The sequence below is a fragment of the Cynoglossus semilaevis genome, chromosome 10, assembly GCF_000523025.1.
Source record: "Cynoglossus semilaevis isolate Cse_v1.0 chromosome 10, Cse_v1.0, whole genome shotgun sequence".
Classification (NCBI taxonomy): Eukaryota; Metazoa; Chordata; class Actinopteri; order Pleuronectiformes; family Cynoglossidae; genus Cynoglossus; species Cynoglossus semilaevis.
The window spans coordinates 20,549,168-20,549,402 of NC_024316.1; positions in this window are offsets into that span (position 1 = coordinate 20,549,168).

A 235-nucleotide genomic window follows, 5' to 3' on the forward strand; every position below is an offset into this window, starting at 1 on the left:
GGTTGAAGTACTCAGAGGTTATAATTGCAGAGGAGCAGAGGAAGCCAGTAGCATATATTATAAATACTACACTATTACAATGTCCATTTTGTAAATGTTGTATACCAGACCAGATAATTTGTTAGACAGAGGTCAGTGTTCAGTACCATAGTAGTTTTTTATAGATCGAGTCCATGGACTTTCATGATATATTAGCACTTGATGCAATCATGCCCCCCCCCACCTCTCCCCTCCT